Source organism: Tamandua tetradactyla, chromosome 12, assembly GCF_023851605.1.
Source record: "Tamandua tetradactyla isolate mTamTet1 chromosome 12, mTamTet1.pri, whole genome shotgun sequence".
Taxonomy (NCBI): domain Eukaryota; kingdom Metazoa; phylum Chordata; class Mammalia; order Pilosa; family Myrmecophagidae; genus Tamandua; species Tamandua tetradactyla.
This window is the reverse complement of record NC_135338.1, coordinates 63,647,931-63,672,709: the sequence shown is the minus strand read 5'-3', so window position 1 is coordinate 63,672,709 and position 24,779 is coordinate 63,647,931. Positions and strand designations below refer to the sequence as shown.

Genomic DNA, 24,779 nt, shown 5'->3' with positions numbered 1-24,779 from the left:
TGTGCTTTGAAATATATTACTTTGTGTATATGTTATTTTTCACACACACACACACACACAGTCGATTGTGATGATAAAAATATATATATTTATTCCTACTAGTCTCCTATATTCTGGAGCAGCTAGAGGAAAAATCTGAGAGGATGGTATGGTAGCCCATGATAGACTCTGGGATCTGTCCTATAACTACTTGTTGAAGAGTGCTCTTAAATTATTGCTTTTTCTTCCTTTATTTTGTATATATATTATTTTATACAATAAAAAAAGTTGTTAAAAAATACCTATTACCTATTACATATGCTTCCATGCTTACCGGAGTAGTTTTACTGTCAATAAAATAAAAAACAAACTCACTTATACATTCATTCATTTACTGAAATATTTATGGAGTGCTTATATTGTATTAAAGGCTTTGACCTAGACTCAAGGGATTCGGCAGTGAATAAGACAAAGTGAGCCCTTTTGGTTTGCATCTTAGCTAGAACATGGGATGGATTAATAAACCTCAGATTTTAATTATTTATTGTTGTGAACTGTGCTAGAGAGAAGATGTGACAGAAAATAACAGGGAGACATAACCTGGTTATGGGGTCATGGCAAGAGGTGTGGATGAAATGACATATGAGCTCAGATCTGAAGGAGTAGGAATCAGTGAAGGGTACAGCGAGTTGGGAGCAGAAGCACATTCTGGGCAATGGAAAAAATATTGAAGAATCTGTGACAGAAGGGTAAGGCTTGTTAGAGGAATTAAAAGGAAGTCAAGGAATCAAAAAGATGATAAAAAATAGGCTAAGGCAGGCAAGGCCTAGCTCATGTAGGGCCAAGTTGGCCAAAGCTAATAATTCTGTTTTTCATGCTAAAAAAAAACAAAAAGAGAATCAATGAAAGATTTAAATTTCGGTAGTGACAGAGTTATAGATCTTTTCAAAGATCACTCTGTGTAAATGCTATGTAGAACAGAGATCAGAGGACACAGGTGATAGCTGTGGGAACAGACGCAGATGTGTTCAAGATCTACTGTAGAGGTCAAGTCCACAGGAATTGGTGAAATAAGTGGGGGGTGAGAGAGGTAAAGGAGACGTAAGGGTCATGGATTAAATTAAACAAAAAACTTTAAGAGGACCAAAGAGACTTACCAAAAATGAAATTACGCAGAAAAGTTTAAGATAAGGGAAAAAAGATATTCCATGCAAATACCAACCACAATAAACGGATTTTCCAATCCTCAAAACAGAATTTAGGGGTCCTTGTGGGCCAGGTCCACCATGGCACAGTACTTGAGTTTCTTCACCATGGGGATGTGGTCCATTGGTACAGGGGCCCTAGGGGCTGCTGCTGTGGCACTGCTCCTGGCCAACACAGATGTGTTTCTGTTCTAGCCCCAGAAAGCAACACTGGAGTATCTGGAGAATGTAGACTTGAAAACACTGGAGAAGGAACCAAGGACTTGGGAAAAGAATAGAGCTGTGATTATGGCAGTGAGGAGGTCAGGCTGTTTCCTATCTTGAGAGGAGGCTGCAAACCTGTCCTCCATGAAGCCCAAGGTGGATGAGCTGGGTATACCCCTGTATGCAGTAGTGAAGAATAGATCAGTACTGAAGTGCAGGACTTCAGCCATATTTTAAAGGAGAAATCTTCCTGGATGAAAAAAAGAAGCTCTATGGTCCCCAAAGATGGAAGATAATGTTTATGGGATTTATCTGCTTTTTCCAGGCTTGGAATGGAAGCTTCTCCAGAACCCTGGAAGGTAAAGGCTTCAACCTTGGGGAAGTTTCTGTGTTGGGATCAGGAAAGCAGGGCATACTTCTTGAGTACCGAGAAAGAATTTGGAAACAAAGTAAACCTAGTTTCTGCTGCGGAAGCAGCTAGAAAGATCAAACCACAGACCTCAGACTTAGGGAAAAAATTACCTCATTGAGACTGCCCAAGTCAAGAACAAATGGGGTACTCAACCTGGGTTCATGGGAAGAGTTAATGTTTCACACGTGTCTCTAAGGAGTTAGAATCCATTTGTACCTTATTCTCAGTATGGACTATTAGAATATTTTTAAATTGTACTCTGTTTAGGCCTAATAAGCCAAAATACCACCAAAACAAACCTGACAAAAATCTAAAGAAATGAGTAGGGATATTTCAGATAAAGGTGGCTTAACAACTCACCTGGAACAGAACACTCTCTTCAGTGGTGTCTAGAGAACTGGATATTCACATGCAAAAGAATGAAAGAGAATCCATATCTCACACCCTATACAAAATTAACTCAAAATGGATCAAAGACCTAAACATTAGATTTAAGACCATAAAACTGCTAGAAGAAAATGTAAGGAAATGTTTTATAAATCTTATAATAGGAGGCGGTTTCCTAGACCTTACACCCAAAGTACGAGCATTGAAGAAAGAAAGAAAGAAAGAAATGGGAATTCCTCAAAATTAAACGCTTTTGTGCATCAAAGAACTTTGTCAAGAAAGTAAAAAGACAGCCTACACAATGGGAGACAATATTTGGAAGCGATATATCAGATAAAGGTCTAGTATTCAGAATATATAAAGAGACTGTCCAACTCAACAGCAAAAAGACAGACAACCCAATTACAAAATGGGCAAAAGACTTGAACAGACACTTCTCAGAAGAGGAAACAAAAATGGCCAAAAGGCACATGAAGAGATGCTCAACTTCCCTGGCTATTAGGGAAATGCAAATCAAAATCACAATGAGATATCATCTCACACCCACCAGAATGGCCATTATCAAAAAACAGAAAACAACAAGTGCTGGAGAGGATGTGGAGAAAGAGGTACACATATCCACTGATGGTGGGAATGTCATATGATACAACCGCTGTGGAAGGCAGTTCGGTGGTTCCTCAGGAAGCTAAATACAGAATTATCATATGACCAGGCAATACCATTGCTAAGTATCTACTCAGAGGACATGAGGGCAAGGACACAAACGGACATTTGCACACCAATGTTTATAGCAGCATTATTTAAAATTGCCAAGAGATGGAAACAGCCTAAATGTCCATCAACAGACAAGTGGCTAAACAAGTTGTGGTATATACATATGATGGAATATTATGCACCTGTAAGACCGAATAAAGTTATGAAGTATGTGACAACATGGGTGGACCTTAAGGACATTACGCTGAATGAGATTAGCCAGAAACAAAAGGACAAATACTATATGGTCTCACTGATATGAACTAACGTTAATGAATGAACTTGGAGAATTTCAGTTAAGAACAGATGTCATCAGGAGATAGAAATAGGGTAGGTATAGGGTAACTGGAACTGAAGGGAGACAAATTGTGCAACAGGACTGATTTAAAAAATTCAGAAATGGATAGCACAATACTACCTAACTGTAATACAATAATGTTAGAACACTGAATGAAGCCGAATGTGAGAAAGATAGAGGGAGGAGGTCTGGGGGCACAAATGATATCAGAAGGAAAGATAGATGATAAAGACTGAGATGGTATAATCTAGGAATGCCTAGAGTGTATAATGACAGTGACTAAATGTACAAATTTAAAAACGTTTTTGCATGAGGAAGAACAAAGGAATGTCAATACTACAGTGCTGAAAATAGATGGTAATTAATATTTTAAAACTGCAAAGTCCCCTTGGGGGAATGGTGAGAAAGGGGAAAAATTCAACTTTCCCAAGTGGAGAATTCTTGATATTCTCACAGGCAGTGGGGACAACCAAAGCAATGGACTGAGCCCCCAATCTTGGGGTTTGTCCATATGAAACTTGACCCCACAAAGGATAGGCGAGGTCTACTTAAAATTAGGCCTAGGAGTCATCCCCAAGAAAACCTCTTTTGTGCTTTTGATGTGGCCTCTGTCTCTCTCTCAGCCAACACGACAAGAAAACTCACTGCCCTCCTCCTGTCTACATGGGACATGACTCCCAGGGATGTGGACCTTCCTGGCAATGTGGGACAGAAATCCTAGAATGAGCTGGGACTCAGCACCAGGGGACTGAGAAAACCTTCTCAACTGAAAGGGGGAAGAGAGAATTGAGACAAAATAAAGTGTCAATGGCTGAGAGATTCCAAACAGAGTCAAGAGGTTATCCTGGAGATTATTCTTATGCATTAAATAGATATCACCTTTTTTAGTTAAGGTGTAATGGAGAGGCTGGACGAGTGCCTGAAAATATAGAGCTGTGTTCCAGTAGCCATGTTTCTTGAAGATGATTGTATAATGACATAGCTTTCACAATGTAAATGTGTGACTGTGAAAACCTTATGTCTGATGCTCCTTTTATCTACCTTATCAACAGATGGGTAAAACATATGAAGCAAAAAAATAAATAATAGGGGGAACTAATGTTAAAATAAATGTAATAGATTGAAATGCTAGTGATCAATGAAAGGGAGGGCTACAGGTATGGTATGTATGAATTTTTTTGTTTTCTTTTTATTTCTTTTTCTGAATTGATGCAAATGTTCTAAGAAATGATCATGATGACTATATATATTTAAAAAAACCATGTTGTATGTTGTTTTGGTTTGATAATAAAAAATAAATTAAAAAAAAAAGTTGACTTAAACTTGACCATTGCCTCTCATTACAGTAACAATGCTGTTATCTGCAATGGTTTTTACATTCATGTCTTCAGAAAGTAAGAACAAATGATTTTTTACTTGAAGATTAGAAAATGTAAGGTTTTATGCTTGTGTGTTTTCTATTAATGACTTGTTATATAAAGTAAGACTCACATGATGAAATGAATGTGCTCCAAAGTGATTTGATACAGTTAACTGATGAAATGAAATCTCTTTTTCCATTGTCTTCCAGCCTAAGCTCAAAGGTTTGTCTTTCTAGAAGAAATGATTCTCTCTGGCTCCAACAAACTGTCTTTTAAAATTACCTATATGTACAAGTTTTTCTAATAAATCTAACAATAAAAATATTTGCCACACACACAAAAAAGACAAAAAACAGAATTTAGGGAAAAAGAAATAATGAGGAGTGTTCTAGTTTGCCAGCTGCCAGAATGCAATATACTAGAACTGGAACGGATTTTAAAAAGGGGACTCTAATAAGTTGCTAGTTTACAGTTCTAAGGCCATGGAAATTTCCAAAAGCAAGGCTACAGAAATGTCCAATCTAAGACGTCCAGAGAAAGATACCTCGGTTCAGAAAAGCCAATAAAGTTCAGGCTGTTTCTCTCCATTGGAACGGTACATGGCCAACAAGGTGACATCTATTAGCTTTCTCTCCAGTTCTCCTACTTCATGAAACTCCCTGGCGGCCTCCTCCTTTTTATCTCGAAAGGTCACTGGCTGGTGGACTCTGGTTCTCTTGTCATTCTGTCATGGTTCTGTGGCTCTCTCCTCATTCTCAAAAGTGTACTCTCTTCAAAATATCTCTTTTATAGGGTTCCAGCAAACTAATCAAGACTCACATAGAATGGGTGGAGACATATCTCTATGCAATCAAGTTTAATACTCAAAGTGACTGAGTCATATCTCTGTGGAGACAATGTAATCAAGCCTCCAACCTACAGTACTGAATAGGGAGTAGAAGAAACCATTGCTCCCACAAGACTTATTAAGATTAAAGCACGGCTCTTCTATGGTACATAAATCCTTTCAAATCTGCATGAGGAATATAGTATACTAACACAAAAAACAAACCACAAAGATTCACAATCCTGAACTTAATATAAAGCACAAAATGGACAAAGAGAAACTGACAAATCCAGAATCCCAATCTCAATATCCACCAGAAACTCATAAATACGACAGACATGAAACTAGCAAAGATATGGACAAGAGCAACAGCATTAACAAACCTGATCAAACACACACACACACACACACACAGACATTACCCAGGGCCTAAGAAAGAGAAGATACAATCTTTGAACATTTTAACTAGGTCACAGAGAAAGTCTCAACATAGATATTAAAAATATTCTATGAACAAAGAATGCAAATAAGATAATCTATCAAAATAAAGTCAAGTACCAGGATTAGAAACTCAAAAATGTGTGCTTAGAAACCCAGGAGGAAATAAACATGGAGATAACAAAATGTTTAGATCTTAAGGATAATGAAATTACCACATATTTATCACGTGGGAAGAAACTAAAGCAATACTCAGAAGGGAGTTTTATTATATGTGTATGTATAAATAAGTAAATCATTAGTAAGCAAGAAAGGCTGAAAACTTATGTTTTCAATTCAGTAAGCCAGAAAAAGAACAAAGTACACCGAAAAAAGATAACTGATATTAGCAAAACAGAAAACAAAAAAACAATGGGTGGTTCTTCGGGAAAAAAAAAAAAAAACCTTTTAATCAACAAACTCTTACAAGTCTGTTCAAGAGAAAAACAGAAATATGAATGAGGATGTGAGGCTCAAGGGGACGACAGGCCCAGTAGCCACCTAAGGAGCTTTAGACATACAACAGTCCCACTGCAGGCATGAGGTAGATGAGAAACAGAGCCACAGTTTCACTGGAGATGTCCATATCCATGACTGCAGACAAAATGTCCTAAAAGACCAACACAATACTAGTAGAAGGAACTGGGGAAAGCTGGTACCAAGGAGAAAAATCTAAACCTGGTAATGACAAGAGATGGAGCTTTGTTGGGGCACATGGGCAACGTGGCTGATGTTTTAATTGCCCCAACTAACTGACTTGTACTTTCATAGAAATACCCACTGGATTAATTTACTGCAATAAATTCTTTTTCCTTGGGGAAAGGGAGTGGAGGTGGGAGAAATGGCATGACCAATTTTAGGAACAAAAGGGAAATGGAATTTCAGATATAACAGAGACAGAGAGAATAGGATTGAGTCATAAAGGAAATCCAATATTTAAAGACAAGATTGAGGGCAACAGTGGCTCAGTGGCAGAGTTCTTGACTGCCATGCCAGAGACCCAGGTTCACGTCCTGATGCCCAGCCACGTTTAAAAAAAAAGTGCTTTAAAGACAAGGTTGAGTAGAAGGAACTGGCAAAGGAGTTGAAGTAGTGACTGGGCTAGAAGGAAGGAAGAAAATTGCAATTAAAGGTCAAGATAGGAGTGTTTCAAAAAAGAAAAGATGGTCGAGGACTTCTGGGAAGATGGTCGAGGACTTCTGGGAAGATGGCTGACTAGAATAGTTTAAGATTAGCCCCACTCCACGGAAAAGTTAGAGAAGGGACAGGAGGATGACTGAGGCAGCAATTCGGAAGTGTCGCTGACCTGGGAGAGCCTTCGGCACCAAATGCGGCAGCCCTGAATGCAGAGACCGAGAAACTAAGAGGCAGAAAGTTGGAACCTGGCACAGAGCTGCAGTGACCGTGAGAGTGCACAGACAGGAACAAGGGACAAGGAAGTAAGTCAGGTCACGTTCCTCGGGCACGCTACCCTCACCAGCACAGCCCCATAACCGGTGACTGACCCCATACCCCATGCACCCAAACCCCATTACCCGTTCCCATTCCTAGCACTCCAGGTACCCCCACTCCACCAGCCCCCAGTGCATGCACCTGCCCCACACCCCCACCCCCAAGTGCAGCCCAACTCACCTCTCCTACACCCCTCCCAAGCACTACGACCCCCTCCCTGTTTCCTGTAGGCTGTTGCCAGTGCATAAAGGTTGAGGGCACTAAGCTCCATACCTAGGCTACCCCAGACCCCCACCCATGTGCCGCACAGCCTCACCCCACCCTCCCTGAACTCAGTGCATCCATTTACGGCACTCCCAGGCCCATGTATGCTCACAGGTCCCCAATCATGTCATTCAGCTCTAGGAACTGAACTTTACAGCAGTCCTAGACTGTGCATGCACACAGCCCTCAGCCTCACTTCCCAGTTCTGAGAAACTGCCAATCTGTGCAGCCAGGTCACATCAACCCCCAACCAACAAAGGTGAAACACCAACCTGCTGCCACAGCTTTATACATGCACACAAAGGGCCCCATGCCTTAGATCAGGGCATACCAAGGTTACTGCCCCCAGACTGGTGTACTGTCACAGATACATCCTCCCTGTCTGCTCAGTGCCCAGGTTCACAAGGACCAGCGTAACATCCCCAAAACTGCGCCCATACTTGCCCTGAAACAAATCACTGTACTGAGTGCTCCACCCTGTGCCCTGCTCCCTGCTGTACAACCATCCCACAAACACAAGGCCTTAGACTACTGAAAGAAATCAAGTCCCAAAGTAAATCAATCAAGATATCTACATGCGACGAAGACAGCAGAAGGTCACTAAGCATATCACAATGCAGACAGATATAGCCCTGCCTAATGACCAAATTAAAATACCAGAGGAGACACAGACATTGAAACAACTAATCAAAGATGTTCATACAACTCTACCTAATAAAATAAGTGGGATAGCAAATGACATAAAGAAGATCAAGAAGACAGTAGAAGAGCACAAAGGGGAATTTGAAAGAATAATAGAAAAATAGCAGAAATCATGGAGATTAAAGACTCTGTTAACCAAATAAAAGCCATACTAGAGGCACACAACACCAGATTTGAAAAGACAGAAGAAAGAGTAAGTCATATACAGGATGGGATAATTGACTTCGAAGACTCAAAACAGAAAATGGCAAAAAGATGGAAAACACTGAATAGGAACTCAGGGAAATGATAGACACAACAAAGAACACAAATATAAGAATCACTGGTGTCCTAGAAGGAGAAGAAAGGAATAAAGGGCCAGGAAGAGTAGTTGAGGATATAATGGGGAAAACTTTCCAACCCTCATAAAGGATATAAATATACAAGTCAAAGAGGTCAAAAGAACTCCAAATAGAATAAATCTAAATATGGTTTCCCCAAGGCACATACTAATCAGTCTGTCAAATGTTAAAGAGAAGCAGAAAATTCTGAAAGCGGCAAGAGAAAAACAATCTACTACATACAAGGGAAATCAAGTCAGACTGAGTTCAGACCACTCAACTAGCACCTCAGAGGTGAGAAGGCAATGGTATAATATATTCAAGATCCTGGAAGAGAAAGACTTCCAGCCAAGAATTCTGTACTCAGCCAAAATGTCCTTAAAAATGAGGGAGAGATTAAAATTTTCACAAACAAAGAAATCCTGAAAGAATCTGTCAACAAGAGACCGGACCAACAAGAAATAGTAAAAGGAGTTCTGCCAGCTGAAAAAAAAAAGACAGGAGAGGGAGGTATGCAGGAGCGCACAGAACTGAAGAGTACCACTAAGGGTAATTTAAAGAATACAAAAAGAAATATATAGATCTGACAAATAAAATAAAAAAGATAAGGTGGTGGAATCAAGAAACGCCTTTTGAGTAGTAACTCTGAATGTTAATGGACTAAACTAACCAATTAAAAGATACAGATTGGCAGAATGGATTAAGAAACATAATTCAACTGATTACATACACAGAATGGAACGATCATAAGTTAAGAATGTTTGCGTTTGTTTGTTGTTATATTTTCTTAAAAAAATTAAAAATTAATAAAAAGAAAGAAAGAAACATAATCCAGCTATGTGCTGCTTATAAGAGAGTCATTTTAGACACAAGGGTACAAATAGATTGAAACTGAAATGATGGAAAAAGATTTCCCAGGCCAGTTGTAAGCAAAAGAAAGCTGAAGTAGCTATAATAATATTGGACAAAATAGACTTTAAATGTAAAGACATCAAAAGAGAAAAAGAAGGACACTATATACTAATTAAAGGGTCAATTCACCAAGAAGATATAACAATCATAAATGTTTATGCTCCCAATCAAGGAGCTCCTAAGTACATGAAAAAGACATTGGTAAAACTGAAGGTAGCCATATATGTTTGAACAATAATAAGAGACTTCAATACACTACTCTCCTCTATAGATAAAACAACTAGACAGAAGATCAATAAGGAAACAGAGAAGTTAAATAACTTAATAAATGAATTAGACTTAATAGACATATATTTGTACCCCAAAGCACAAGGTTATACATTCTTTTCTAGTGCTCATGGAACATTCTTCAAGATAGAGCATATGCTGGGGCACAAAACAGGTCTTTATAAATTTAAAAGTATTGAAATTATTCAAAACATTTTCAATAATCACAATGGGATGAAGCTCGATCTCAATAACCACCAAAGAATGAGAACATTCGCAAATACATGAAGATTAATTAACACACTCCAAAACAACCAGTGTGTCAAAGAAGAAAATACTACAGAAATCAGTAGCTACCAGGAGATGAATGAAAATAAGAATACAACTTATAAGAATTTATGGGATGCGGCAAAGGCCGGGCTGAGAGGAATATTTATTGTCTTAAATGCCTACATTAAAAAACAAGAAAGAGTAAAAATCAAGGACTTAACAGCAAACCTGGAGGCACTTGAGAAAGAACATCAAACTAACCCCAAAGCAAATAGGGAAAAAGAAATAACAAAGATTAAAGCAGAGATAAATGAATGGGAGAACAAAAGAACAATAAAAAGAATCAATAAAACCAAAAGTTGGTTCTTTGAGAAAAATCAATAAAATTGATGGGCCGCTAGCAAGACTGACAAAGAAAAAAACAGAGACAATGCAAATAAACAAAATGAGAAATCAGAAGGGTGTGTTACCAGAGAGCATGAAGAAATAAAGGAAATCATAAGCAGATACTATGAAGAACTATAGGCCCAGAAACTAGACAACTTGGATGAAATGCACAAATTCCTGGAGACGCACAAACAAGCAACACGGACTCAGGAAGAAATAGAAGATCTCAACAAACCAATCACAAGTAAAGAAATTCAATCAGTCATCAAAAATCTTCCTACAAAGAATGTCATTACTGCAGGGTGCTGAAAATAGATGGTAATTAATATTTTAAAATTTCAACTTCTGTGTGAGACTAAAGCAAAAAATGTTTACTTGGTACAATATTTATATTTTGACTAGTGCATTTCCTAATATAATTTATGTAGACAGCTTGGTTGAACAACATAAGTACATGGAACCTTGTATAGGACATGAGATTTAGTTGGTTTGTCCAGAGTGATGCCCTGATGAATCAAATCAGTGATTTGATCAGTGAGTGGAAAGGTATTTGCAAAGTCCCCTTCAGGGAATGGTGAGAACCGGGGAAAATTCAACCTCCCCAAGTTGAATTCTTGATATTCTCACAAGCAGTGTGAACAACGAAAGCAATAGGCTGAGCCCCCAGTCCTGGGGTGTGTTCATGTGAAACTTAACCCCACAAAGGATAGGTCAAGCCTACTCAAAATTAGGCCTAAGAGTCACCCCCAAGAGAACCTCTTTTGTTGCTCAGATGTGGCTTCTCTCTCCAGTCAACACAACAAGCAAACTCACCACCCTCCCCTGTCTACGTGGAACATGACTCCCAGGGGTGTGGATCTTCCTGGCAACGTGGGACAGAAACCCTAGAATGAGCTGAGACTCAGCATCAAGGGATTGAGGAAACCTTCTCCACCAAAAGGGGGAAGAGTGAAATGAAACAAAGTGTCAATGGCTGAGAGATTCCAAACTGAGTCCAGAGGTTATCCTGGAGGTTATGTGTATGTACTAGATAGATATCACCTTGCTATTCAAGACGTAATGGGGAGGCTGAAGGGAACTGCCTGAAAATGTAAAGTCATCTTTCTTGAAAATGACTGTATAATGATATAACTTTCACAATGTGACTGTGTGACTGTGAAATTTTATCTACCTTGTCAACAGATGAGTAGAACATACGGGATAAAATAAATAATAGGGGGAACAAATGTTAAAATAAATTTAGTTTGAAATGCTAGTGATCAATGAAAGGGAGAGGTAAGGGGTATGGTATGCATAATTTTTTTTGTTTTCGTTTTATTTCTTTTTCTGTTGTCTTTTTATTCTTTTTCTGAATTGATGCAAATGTTCTAAGAAATGATCATGATGATGAATATGCAACGATGTGATATTGTGAATTACTGATTATATATGTAGAACGGAACGATTACATGTTAAGAATGTTTGTGTTTCTTTCTTGTATTATCTATTTTTAAAATTTAAAAATTGATTAAAAAAATTTAAAAAAAAATCTTCCTACAAAGAAAACCCCAGGGCCAGATGGCTTCACAGAAGAATTTTAGCAAACATTCCAGAAAGAACTAACACCAATCCTGCTCAAACTTTTCAAAAAAACTGAGAAAAAAGAAACTCTACCTAACTTATTTTACAAAGCTGATATCATTTTAATGCCGGGTAAAGATGATATAAGAAAGGAAAACTACAGGCCAATCTCCCTAATGAACATAGATGCAAAAATTCTCAATAAAATAGTAGCAAATCAAATCCAATAGCACATTAAAAGAATTATACACCATGACCAAGTGGGGTTTATACCAGGAATGTAAGGATGGTTCAACACAAGAAAATCAATTAATGTAATACAGCACACTAACAAATCAAAAGGGAAAAAAAATCACATGATCATCTTGAGTCATGCTGAAAAAGCATTCAACAAAATTCACCATCCTTTTCTGATAAAAACACTCCAAAAGACAGGAGTCAAAGGAAACTACCTCAATATGATAAAGGGAATATATTAAAATCGGATAGCCAACATTATACTCAATGGAGAGAGACTGAAAGCCCTCCCCCAACATCAGGTACAAGACAAAGATGCCCACTGTCACCGCTATTATTCAACATTGTACTAAAAGTTCTGTCTAGAGCAATTAGGCAGGGCAAAGAAATAAAAGGAACGCAAACTGGAAAGGAAGAAGGAAAATTCTCATTATTTGCAGATGATATGATACTATACTTGGAAGATTATGAGAAATCTAAAGCAAAGTTATTTGAATTAATAAATCCAGCAAGGTGGCGGGATATAAAATTAATGTGCAAAAATCAGCAACATTTCTATACACAAGCAATGAGCTAGCTGAGTAGTCAGTGAAGGAGAAAATTCCATTCAAAACAGCAATTAAAAGAATAGAATACTTAGGAATGAATTTAACTAGGGACATAAAGGATTTGTACAAAGAAAATTACCTACATTGGTAAAAGAAATCAAAGGAGATCCAAATAGGTGGAAAGACATTCCTATCATGGATAGGAAGGCTAAATATACTTAAGATGTCAATTCTCCCCCAATTGATCTACATATTCAACACAATACCAATCAAAATTCCAACAACCTACTTTGAAGATTTAGAAAAGATAACTACCAAATTCATCTGGAAGGGAAAGAGACCCCAAATAGCTAAAAGCATCCTAAAATAGAAGAACAAAGTGGGAGGATTAATACTCCCTGACTTTAAAACCAATTATAAAGCCACAGAGGTCAAAACAGCATAGTACTGGAACAAAGATAGAAGCACTGACCAATGGAATCAAACTGAGAGTGCAGAAACAGACCACCAAATCTATGGTCAACTGATTTTTGACAAGGTCCCCAAATCCTCTGAACTGGGACCAAATAGTCTTTTCAATAATTTGTCATGGAATATCTGCCTATCAATAGCCAAGAGAATGAAAGAGGACACCTATCTTACACCCTACATAAAAATTAACTCAAAGTGGATCAAACACTAAATATAAGAACTAGTACCATAAAGCTTCTAGAAGAAAATGTAGGGAAACATTTCCAAGACCTAGTAATAGGAGGTAGCTTCCTAAACTTTACATCCAAAGCACAAGCAACAAAAGAAAAAATAGATAAATGGGAACTCCTCAAAAAATCAAATGCTTCTGCACCTCGAAAGACTTTGTCAAAAAGGTGAAGAGGCAGCCAACTCAATGGGAGAAAATATTTGAAAATCACATATCAGACAAGAGTTTGATTTCTTGTACATACAAAGAAATCATACAACTCAACAACAAAAGAACAATCCAATTATAAATGGGCTACAGATATGAATTGGCATTCTTTTGATGAGCAAATACAGATGGCTCAAAAGCACATGAAGAGATGCTCACTTTCACTGGCTATAAGGGAAATGCAGATCAAGACTACAATGAGATACCACCTCACACCTATAAAAATGGCTGCTATTAAACAAACAGGAAACTATAAATGTTGAAGAGGATGTGGAGAAACTGGGACACTTATGCACTGCTGGTGGGAACGTACAATGGTGCAGTCACTATGGAAGAGTGTTTGGCGGTTCCTTAGGAAACTAAATATCAAGCTGCCCTATAACCCAGCAATAGCACTACTTAGTATATACCCAGAAGAGCCGAAAGCAATGATGCAGACAGACATTTGCACACCGATGTTCATAAAAGCATTATTCACAATCGTCAAAAGATGGAAACAAACCAAATGACCATCAACAAGTGAGTGGATCAACAAAATGTGGTATATACATACGATGGAATATCATGCAGCAGTAAGATAAAATGACATCCTGAAGCATATGACAAGATGGATGAGGCTTGAGGACATGATGCTGAGTGAAATTAGCCAGAGATAAAAGGACAGATACTGTATGATTCCACTTTTTTGACCAGCATAAAGCTATAATCAGAGATTTACAATACAGAAAATAGGGAACTTAGGGATACACAGGAACTAGAGATGGATGAACTGTTAGCTAATGAGGCTGAACTCCAATGTAAGGGAATAGATAGGAGCAAAGGTGATTCTCCATTGGGTCTAGAAGTAATATTACCATATGAAAGATGAACAAGATTGAAGCGGTTGTATAGAACTACGTGTCCCACTGACTCACACAAGAAATATGAATGAGTTCTTGTAAGAATTACTTCAAAGATATGATTCTTGTATAAGAGTGCCTAAAAATTCAACTTCCCCAAGTAGAGAATTCTTGATATTCTCACAAGCAGTGGGGACAACCAAGGTAACAGACTGAGCCCCCAATCCTGGGGTTTTATTCATATGAAACTTAACTCCGCAAAGGACAGGTTAAACGTACTTAAAATTAGGCCTAAGAGTCACCCCCAAGAGAACCTCTTTTGTCGCTCAGATGTGGTCTCTCTCTCTCCCAGCCAACACAACAAGCAAACTTACCGCCCTCCCCCTCTCTACAAGGGACATGACTCCCAGGAGTGTGGACCTTCCTGGCAACGTGGAACAGAAATCCTAGAATGAGATGGGACTCAGCATCAAGGGATTGAGAAAACCTTCTCTACCAAAAGGGGGAAGAGCAAAATGAGATAAAATAAAGTGCCAATGGCTGAGAGATTGCAAACACAGTCGAAAGATTAGCCTGGAGCTTATTCTTACGCATTAAATAAATTATCACCTTGTTAGTCAAGATGTAACAGAGAGAATGGAGGGAACTGCCTGAAAATGTACAGCTGTGTTCCAGTAGCCATGTTTCTTGAAGATAACTGTATAATGATTTAGCTTTTGCAATGTGACTGTGTGATTGTGAAAACCTTGTCTTTGATCTCCTTTTATCTACCTTATCGACACATGAGTAAAACATAAGGAATAAAAATAAATAATAGGGGGACAAATGTTAAAATAAAGTTAGTAGACTGAAATGCTAGTGATCAATGAAAGGGAGGGGTAAGGGGTATGGTATGTACAAATTTTTTTGTTTTCTTTTTATTTCTTTTTCTGAATGATACAAATGTTCTAAGAAAGTACCATCATGATGAATATACAACTATGTGATGATATTGTGAATTACTGATTATATATGTAGAACGGAATGATCATATGTTAAGAACACTTCATTTTCTTGTTGTTATATTTTTTAAAAATAAATATTATAATCCTTAAAAAAAAGCAACAACAACAAAAAAAGAGTGTTTAAGTCCAGGGTACAGGGGGAAAACTGCTATTGCATGCTATGAGCTATGTTCAAAAAGAAATTATCATACTGATTATGTATGTTGTTTCATTTTGTTTCTTTATTTTTTAATTAATAAATAAATTTAAAAAATAAATAAATAAAAGAGAGAAAAAAAAAAAGAAATCATCAGCACAACCATAGCAACAGCAGAGGTAAATAATGGGAGGAGGGACAAGAGTTCAGAGGAGGTTTAGATTTCCAATTTGGTGAGGGTGTATTTATTGTTTTTCTGTCTCTTGGGAACAATGAAATTATCTAAGATTGAGAATGTTGATGGACAGTGGACTTTGGGCCCTCTACATGATGCCTGATGAATGCAGGTGGCTGAAGGATGCAGTGATGGAGAAGTAGATTGGCAAATGATGGTGTATACTTATGAAGGCTGTGCTGCGACAAAAAGGAACAATGTCATGAGGCATGCAACGATGTGAATGAACATGTGGGACATTTGGTGAGACAAAATAAGTCAGAAACAAAAAAACAACAACAGTATGGTCACCTTTAGAAAATGCTTATAAGAAAACAGGGACCTAGGGTGGGCCAAGGTGGCTCAGCAGGCAAGAATGCTTGCCTGCCATGCCAGAGGACCCGGGTTCGATTCCCGGTGCCTGCCCATGTAAAAAAATTTTTAAAAAAAGAAAAGAAAACAGGGGCCTAGATTGTAAGCTTTTAGAGCAGACACATTACGTCGGGAGTGGTGATTACTATTTCTGAATTTTGAGAGGTTGTTTTATATATATAACCTGATATTTAGAGATAAGAACGAAGCCAAACAGGTTGGGGTTAAAGTAATTCAGAGCATAGGGGTAAGGAAGAAAGTGCCTATATTTTAGAACCACACATATTCTTTGAAACCAACAGAAGAAAGGTTTATTTGATCTGGAATAGAAATTTTCTGTAGTGCATAATCTGATTCAACCTATCTATATAGCTCATTTGAACAACTGAAACAGAGGTACCACAGAATGAGAAAGAGGTCCTTTAATCCTGTATAGATTATTGTAATGCCTGGATACATCCTAGAGTATACCAAACAGATAAAAAGTACTGGCAAAGTCCCCTGAGGGAGGGAAGAAAGACTACGGAACTATTAAACCTTACCATCAGGGAATTCCCTGATACTGTGTCAAACTTTAGGATACCCAAATCAATAAGCCATGCCCTCGATCATGAGGCTTACTCTTGTGAAGCTTATACAGGCAGCATATAGAAAGCTTATATAGGTAGCTTAGACTACCTATAGGCATGCCTAAGAGTTACTTCTGGAGGACCTCTGTCGTTGCTCAGATGTGGCCTCAGACTCAAAGCCCAACTCTACAAGTGAAATCATTTTCCTCCCTCCTACGTGGGACCTGACATCCAGGGGTGAAAGTCTCCCTGGCAATGTGGGAAACAACTCCCAGGGATGAATCCTGACCTGGAACCGTGGGATCAACAATTACATCCTGACCAAAACGGGGAAAAGAAGTGTACATAATAAAGTACCAATGGCAGAGAACGTTCAAATAGAGTCGAGAGACTACTCTGGAGGTTGCCCTTAAGCAAGCTTCAGGGAGAGCTTGCTATCTATCATAACCTGCCAACCCCCAACCATTTCAGCCAATCCTAAAGAACACCTAGGGCAATTTATAAGATTCCACAAGGGTTCCAGGCACTAGAGTAACTTGCCAGAAACCTACAACCTCCAGATGGGTCCCTGGTCCAGATAAGTCCTGAAACTGAGCGCAGCCTCTCTAGAACATCAAATAGCTCCATCTCCCTACCCCATTTTAGTGACAGACCCTTACAGTATCAAAAATTTTTAGAACTGCCATAGCCCAAACAACCCCAAAAAGAGGTATGGAAAGATTAAAGGTGATGGTGGAATTATATACTGAAGATAGGACTTAACAAATGAATATGGAAAATGCAGAATCATTAAATTGATATCTTTTAGTCTTCAGTATTTTAGAGCAGCTAGAAGTAAAAACCTAAAATTGGGAAACTGTAACCCATGTCAAAGTCTGAAATATGTTCGACAACTAACTGTGGTGCTATGCTTTGAAATTTATAGCTTTTTTGTATATATGTTATTGTCCACAAAAAAAGAAGGAAAACAAAAGTCGATTGTGATGATAAAAAAGTATTTAAGCCCTCTAGCCTCCCACATTCTGGAGCAGCCAGAAGGAAAAATATGAGAGGATCATATGGTAGTCCATGATAAACTCTGGGATCTATCCTGTGACCACTTTTTGAAGAATGCTTTGAAAAACTATTGCTTTTTTATTTCTTTGCTTTGTATATATGTTATAGTATACAATAAAAAAAGTTAAAAAAGAAAAAATGGCCAACTGTGTCAAATGCAGCTCAGAGGACAAAGAAGTGGTGGCCCGAATGCTGTCTAATGCACTTGATGACATGAAGCTGAATAACCAGTACCCTGGGGAAATAAAAGGAGGGGGTGCTGGGGTCACACTAGAGTGGAGGAATTAAAAGCTCATTCTATTTGGACTATTAATTTCGGAGCTGAAAAATCCCAGAGTGTGACTAAGGGCAAAGGTGCAGAGGTCGACTGGAGGAAGTCAGTGAAGGTAGATGTTTAAGCCAAGAAACAGAGGAGCCAAAGCACTTGATGGGTCACACAAGTGGATACGAAACTACCCAAGATGACAGGAGGAATGGAATGGAAAGGAAGGCTGTGAGTCAGATGCCCAAATCTTCAATTAGCAGTTGTGGCCAGGAGGCAAGATGAATGGTCCTAAGTTTAGTTTAGTGTTGCTTTTTGCAGAACATCAGTCAAGACTCTGGGAATCTTCTCCAGCTCAGCCTGTCCCCTGCTCTCTGAGCTCTGTGAACAACTCAAACTACTGTGGCATCAAGGAAGCCTTAAGCACAATATTCAGCATTTTAAAATTATCTGAGCTAATATTATCTCAGTTTTGCTAACTATGTGTACACCTACTCCACAATCCAGAGAAAACAAAAAGCAATGTAAGAAATCATGCAATTCCTATAACTAAGCAGAAAGAAGCAAGAAGGGATAGTAGTAGCAAAGCTTCTTGTTTCTGGAAGAGTGTGAGCACTTTCTTCTCGGACACCAGGATAAGAATGATGTAGTTTCCAAACAAAGCTAGTTTCAGGCAACCAAAACACTAGACATGGCCATTTCCTGGGTTAGTCTATACAAATTCTAACAGCACAACATACAAGGCTGTGACAATTAGCCTAAGGGCCTCTCAATCAGTGCAAAAAGGGCAAGCAAGCCTACCTTTAAAGTAACTAATGCTGAACATATATAGCTTATGAAAGGGATTCTAAGATTATCTGATGGACTCAACTGAGGAGTCCTAGGAGGACTACTACTTCAACCAATTCACTCACTTAACGAACACAATGTGCCTACTATGTCACAGTGTATGGAGTAGTTATAAAGACGACTAAATTATGGTCTCTGCCCTCAAGATTCAGTCTAGCAGGAGAGACAGAATGTGAACAAAATATTCCTATATTGTATAAAAAGGTGGTAGAATATTCATAATAGTCAAATAGCTAGTGCAAAGGAGAGACAAGTTTCCAAACCAGGCAAGAGTACAGTGCAACCAGAGTTGAAGTCAATCAGTGTGCCAATGTCAGTGTGTTGTAATCCTGCTTTACTGGTTCATCTCGCTAAGAGCTCCTCTCTTGACTAAAGGAATTGTGTCTATTATAATGTGGATCCCCAATACTTAATTTAGTATGAGACCTTCAGCGTAGTTTGCATCTCTCGGTTCTCTATCCAATATCTCCCTCTAGATCTATTTTCCTCTTCTGGTATGTACTCACCCCAGCTCCAGGATGGGCTCCAGAGCAATCAAGGCACTGAATAATCCAACCTTTTGCTAAAGTTGTGAGTTAGCCAAGACTGAGCTGATCGGTGCATAATATTACCTGGGCCACAAGAGAGGGTTCAGGAAGAGACTGGGGCAATGAGTCAAAGGAGGTTGTTTGCTGGGGGCTTCTGTGAAAAAAGACCTGAGAAGGTGACTAGAAGAGCTATTTACTCTTGTGGATACTGGTTCTCATTTTGGTCCATGTGGTACAGAGATGTGAACCTTAGAGCATTTACCACTGTCTTGCTACTTAAGCCAGGTGACACATAATGAAGGCAGAACCAAGAGAATCTCAGCAAAACAGAACTATAACCCCAGTCAAACCATGCCTGGAAGTTTTAGTGACTGACATAAGCCAATAAATTTCCCTTAAAGTTTAAGTTAGTTTGAGTTGGGCTTCCTATAACTTGTAAACCAAAACATCCCTAATATTTTAATATACTAGGACATACTTAATCCTAAAAAAACAGTAACAAATCATAGCCTACCAATTCCTTACATAGTACATTCCAATGTCTCACTTCCAGAAAATTGTCATAAACCTAACTCTCAAATATTAAAATGTAAAATCTGTCTCCTCTAATTTAAACCTTTGAGAATGGTAACTGGTACCAATTAATAAATAAATACAAAAGCTATAAAAGAAAGGATTAATAAATTTAACTACAAAAAAATACAAAAAGTCTTCATGGCCAAAAGCAAAAACCAACACATCATAAGTAAAGTCATAGGACAGACAAATGACAAACTGAGAAGAAGGATATCTGTAATTCATATCATGGGCAAAGAACTTATCTAATATACAAATAGCTCCTAACAATCAAGACAACTAAAAATCCAATAGAAAAATGGACAAGGGGCATAAAAGAGACAGTTGTCAGGAAAATATATTCATTGGCTCTTAAATATATAGAAATAGGCTCATTCTCATTCATCCCTAGACAAAAACAAACTACACTAATTTCTCACTTATCAGATCAAATACAAAAGGCAATGTAGGAAAGGCTGTGGTGAAAGAGGCACTCCCACATACATGGAGTACAAAATAATGCAACACTTATGGAGGGAATTATACAATTTATCAAAAATACAACTGCATTTAGCCTTTGCCCCAGCACTATTTCCTCTGGAAATTTATCCTACAGATATACACCCGCCTTCACACAAAATAATATACATGCACGGTTATTCTCTGCAGCACTTTCTTTGTAATAAAAAAAGAGACTAACAATCAAGAGTCATATGGTTAAATAAATTCTGGTATATCCACAGCATGGACTATAAAGCAATTATGAGAAAGAGTAAAGACGCTCTCTATGGAACAATCTCCAATACATATTATTCGGCAGAAAAACAAGATACAAAACACTATATATAATTCCTTCAAATCTCTGTTCAAACATGTTTTTTTAAAAAACAACAGAAAGACAAACAGGACCAAAACGAATTAAATGATTATTCTTCCCCTCAGAGGAAGGATACTGAGGGGAGAAGAGAGAAATGGAAACTAAACCTCTTTGAACATAACCCTGTTTTATAGATGGGTGTTGGAGCCACATAAACGTGCAAAACTGAGATCACAGCAGCGATGTGGTCATTGGTGAGGACAGGATCTAAGGCGTAACTATAAGGTGGATGTCTGAGGTCGGGTGGAGGAATAGAGGAGAAAGTTTAAAAAATGGAGCTGCAAACATGCTATAAGAGTCACTTGCACAGCTACTGAAATTGCCAGGTAGGTCAGCACTAGTGCTACAGAAAGTGGTGAGGGAGGAGTGAAAAACTGAGAAACAGAGAGATGTAGCAGAGAAGCAAGAAGGGATGGTGCTGGTACAATTTGCTGGCATAAGTCCTTAGGAGGATAGCTAACATAGTCAATTACCTCAGAAGTGCATTATCCAAAGAAAGAAAATACATTTAAAAATTGTTAAACCCAACTAAGAAATTCTAAAAGAAGCCAGGATCTAACCAACATTTAAGTAACTCTTCCTAAGAAAAGGAATCCTATTCTTCCAAGCCTCACCCTAGCTTCAACCCCCACAGTGCAGCATGCACTAAGATGTGGGCTTCTGGTTCTTGGTCTAACACCCCCTCATTCTGCAGCCTGACCACCCAACTAAATGCATTTCAAATGTCACCTTGCTAAAGACTCTGAGCTCCCACTGAAACTGAGAGGCACTGTAATCGTCTTCTAATACAACCAACAGGAACACAGCATCAACCCTGTAGAGCAGTTCCCCAATTTCTCCCTCTAGTCAGGGCAGCAAGGGCACAAGAATGATAAGGAAGAAAATGACATCAACAACTAAGAATTCTAAATTATTGACAGGAGAATGAAGAAGCACCATGGATACCACTGAGACCTCTTTGTGCAGTTAACAAAAAAGTTTCTCATAACGTGACATGAGAAATCAGCTACTCTCTTACATTCAATCATACATATTATACTAAAGGAGGTAAACCAAGACTTATTAAACTTTCTTGTGCCATGGACTCCTCACAATATTATTTTTAAATACCTAAGTTTATAAAAGAAACCAATATAATGAAATACAGGATATACTATACCAAAGTAATTTAGGATTTAGAAAAGTTCATTATACTTTGAATAACAGAATCTAGTGGGAGATCCACTAGCCACTATAAAATTTCAGTGAGAGATTAGTAAAACTAAAGATATAACATTATCTTTATTTTTCCCATCCAGGTTGACACAGTCCCTAAATTCTCATAAAGTTAATACCATCCACACATCTCTTTCAAAGGATTGGATAAAGCTGAGTTCCTTGTGTCTGCTTTCTTTCCTCCCCAGTCTCTTCTCCCTTTAAAAATTACCACATAACTCTACCAGTAATCTCCCTGTAACCTCTCTGGTCTCTAAGGTTTGCTCCACTCTCCCCATTCTTACCCAGCTTCTCTCTTTCTCTTGCAGTGCTCCAGATGAAAGAAAATAGCAGTCAATTAGCAAATCACAAAAAGGGAGAGATATTAGAATAATTACGAACCAATTACAGCCCTTTGGTTTCTTCTTCCACAACCTTAAGAAACATCTTACATTTATATGGAACCTTGCCATTTAAAAAACAATTTCATGTCAACATATACACAACACAAAATTTCCCATTTTAACAACTTACATATGTGATATCAATTCCATTCACAGTATTGCGCCACTACCGCCACCATCCATTAAATTTTTCATCACCCACAAAAATTCTGTAGCCATTAAGCACTTACATCCCATTTGCCCCTGTCCCTCAGGTCCTGGTAAACTAATTTAGCTTCTATCTCTCTGAAATTGCTAATTCTAGGTATGTCATATAACTGAAATCATACAATAGTCAGACTTCTGTGTCTGGCTTATTTCACTCAACATGATGTCTTTAAGGTTCATCCATATTGTAGTATGGATCAGAATTTCACTCCTTTTTTGTGGCTGAATAATATACTGCATTGCATATACAACATTGCCATTTTTTAAAAGAGTTTTTTATACATAATTATCTCATTAAATCCTAAAAACAAAAACAAAAGTCAAGTACGCAAGACAGATCTTCTTACCACTGTTTATAAAAAAGGAAAACTAAGGTTGAGATGTTAAGTGATTGCTCAAGGTCACACAGCTGTCATACAAAAAGCCAACATATGCCTTGTTGGAGCCATCTCAAATTCAACTGCTAAAACGACTCCAAAAATGAGATAGCCTATTTGAAATTCTTACAATTCCTGGGATGGCAGCTTTAAGTTCAGGCAGGAAATAAACAACGGGCAAAGAGTGACACTAATCCTACCATTATTATCCTGGTACCTCAAGCGCTCTGACTCAATTTCCTCTTCTACAGAGCAGGAATAACAATCAGATTATCCCCATAGAGCTCTATGTAAATGCTCTATGTAAATGTTTATAAACTGTGAAGCTATCTCTCACTAATAATAAAGGAAACTAAACGGTGTAAGGGACAGTTCTAGAGCAGCCTGCCACTTCTCTCTGAAACCCACAAATACTCAAGTGTGTCAACCTGGAAAGATAAAATACAATTCCCTAGTGGATAAGGGGATTGCTAGAACATTCCTTCCCCTATTACCCTGAGCATATGCAAGCATTCACTGGAGACAGCCTGATTTTGGTGGACATGTTTTACAATGTCCAGGTCACACTCTGATGATGTATTTGTTCCCAGCAGGGAGGTAATGGGGTTCTTCCTCTTTCTGTACATACACGGGTAAAAGAGAGGCACAGTGCCTAAAACATCTCCCTGAATTACCCATACACTGAGACTGGCTATGGAAAACCAACGCCCACTAGAAAAGCTAAACTAGCTGTCTCTTCTCCATATAAACAAAAGGCATTTCTCGCGGAAGCTATCCAAGTCACACTTCTGCTGGCAATGCTGATACCTGTATTAGAACGAGCTGTTATCTCTTTAGGTGTGTCTCCTGATATCTCTTTAGGTGTGTCTCCTGACCAACACACAAAAAAAGGCAATATAGCATGCATTCATTAAAAATATATATATCTCGGTGCCTACAATGTGCCAAGGGGTAAAATAAAAAAAAACAGAAAAGTCCTTGTTCTCATGAAGCTTATATTCAACAAGGAAGGTAAGAGAAACGGACTATATGTGCACAAGTAAACAAGAAAAATACCAATAATAAGTATTACACAGAGGATTTTTAACAAGGTGGTGTCATTGGAAGTGTTTGCCCCTTTGAATTAATGCTCAAGACAAGAGTCTTTCATTAGTGAATGAACTTGGAGAATTTCAGTCGGGAACAGAGAACATCAGGAGACAGAAGTAAGGTAGATATTGGGTAATTGGAGCTGAAGGGATACAGACTGTGCAACGGGACTGAGAGTAAAAATTCAGAAATGGATAGCACAATACTACCTAACTGAAATACAATAATGTTAGAACGCTGAATGAAGCTGAATGTGAGAATGATAGAGGGAGAAGGACTGTGGGCACAAAAAAAATCAGAAGGAAAGATATATGATAAAGGCTGAGATGGTATAATCTAGGAATGCCTACAGTGTATAATGATACTGACTAAATGTGTAAATTTAAAAATGTTTTTGCAAGAGGAAGAACAAAGTAATATCAATATTGCAGGGTGTGGAAAACAGATAGTAATTCACATTGTAAAACTTTAACTTATGTGTGAGATTAAAGCAAAAAATGTTTATTTGGTACAAAATTTA

General features: G+C 38.1%; 1 protein-coding gene and 1 pseudogene across 14 annotated transcripts in view; one reads left to right on the top strand and one right to left on the bottom strand.

The window, feature by feature from the left end:
- WDR20 (WD repeat domain 20) overlaps nucleotides 1-24,779 on the bottom strand; it is a 103,138-nt gene that overhangs the window by 62,842 nt on the left and 15,517 nt on the right. Inside the window, exon 1 of one of the 14 annotated variants that reach the window (XM_077123603.1) lies at nucleotides 21,718-21,828. The exons of the other annotated variants lie outside the window; for them this stretch is intronic. The gene's annotated coding sequence lies outside the window, so the exon portion shown is untranslated. Of the gene's footprint in view, nucleotides 1-21,717; nucleotides 21,829-24,779 lie in introns of those variants that run through there. 14 annotated transcript variants of the gene reach the window in all.
- LOC143652684 (peroxiredoxin-like 2A pseudogene) lies at nucleotides 1,293-1,918 on the top strand (annotated as a pseudogene).